The sequence below is a fragment of the Oncorhynchus mykiss genome, chromosome 10 (genome assembly GCF_013265735.2).
Source record: "Oncorhynchus mykiss isolate Arlee chromosome 10, USDA_OmykA_1.1, whole genome shotgun sequence".
In the NCBI taxonomy this organism is placed as follows: domain Eukaryota; kingdom Metazoa; phylum Chordata; class Actinopteri; order Salmoniformes; family Salmonidae; genus Oncorhynchus; species Oncorhynchus mykiss.
Window position 1 is genome coordinate 21569833 of NC_048574.1, and position 1593 is coordinate 21571425.

Consider the following 1593-nt stretch of genomic DNA (forward strand, 5'->3'; position numbering starts at 1 on the left):
CAGCAGACATTAATGTCAGTGTTGACTGAGGGGACACCAGGTCACACATTACCACAGTAGACTGTCCACTACTGTTCTGTCCACTTAACTCCTACAGTAGCTATAGGCACTCTGTTTACTACAAGAAAGGCAAGCATTTCCAAAGGGGCATTTGAGTGCAATATTTAACATTTCTACAGTACATTTGTCTGCCCAGTACCTCATGAGTGTGCATGACCACATTTTCATTGCCTTTAAACCACGCAAACATGTTTACCTGACACCTGCGACCATGACACACATCTAACCCGTTCATACACTGCAAAGATGCATGACATCACATCTGGCCTTTATCTATTTCCCATTGCCCACATATGGACCTCACTCAAAAAAACAAAGACTCCACAAACTGTTGGGTGGCCCCAACTGACAAACGTGGTAAAGAAGGTAAGGTGAGAAAGTGGAAGGGGGACAGGAAAGGAAAGGTGTGAGACAGGTAGGGAGGAAGTGGAATTTGGGCTGCAGCTCCACTGACCTGGCTCCCTGAATGTACGGTGTGTTCTGCAGTAGTCATTTTGAGCCTGGACAAGAGGAATCAGAGCAAGCTGATACATGAGGGCCCGCCACATTGTCTTCAAACCAAAGGAGGGGGAAACCCAGATATCAGGATCTCTCTCAGAACTGCTTTTGCAAGGCCAATCTGACAGGTGAAATGCAAAATACTTTAATGTTCATATATATATGTTTTTCTCTTTGTGAAAAGAATTTGACAAATGTAATTAATCCCGGTAGGAAATATAAATGTAAAAGATGTCTTCACAAAATGAAGAAGAGCAAAGGTACATTTATAGTGAATGGAGTAGTGTGATAACTACATACATGTAAGCACCCTGTTTTCTGTTATTATTCATCCTTAAATTAACCAGGTGAGTCCAATTAATCTATTAATGTATTTTTCAATGGCGACCTAATTTTCCTTCCCATTCCTCCCTGTTGCATTGTTAACAATCATAATTGAGAAGATGTGAAATTACCTTGTGTGATATATCTTCCTTCTCCTCTCTTTCAGTCTCTCTTTCTTATTCTCTGTCTCCCTTCATGAATCACAGCTATTTATACTGGCCTCCTTTGCAGTGAATGGGTGTGAAAGAGGGCAACCGACAAAAAACAGGTGGCTGGGAGAAGAAAAGGGAATGCCAAGAGAGCAATGCGAGAAGCTTAAACACCACTGGTGACTGTTTTGTCTTCAGGATCATCTGACACATCTCTGGAACACAATAACCTTTTATAGTTAGTGGAAGTCTCTATGTTCTCCAGCTCTACACCACCGGTCTAAGGGTTTTTCTTTATTTGTATTGTTTTCTACATTGCTTCAAATAGCCAAACTTTGTCTTGATGACAGCTTTGCACACACTTGGCATTCTCTCAACCAGCTTCATGAGGTAGTCACCTGGAATGCATTTCAATTAACAGGTGTGCCTTCTTAAAACTTAATTTTCTTAATCTTCTTAATGCATTCGAGCCAATCAGTTGTGTTGTGACAAGGTAGGGGTGGTATACAGAAGATACCCCTATTTGGTAAAAGACCAAGTCCATATTATGGCAAAAACAGCT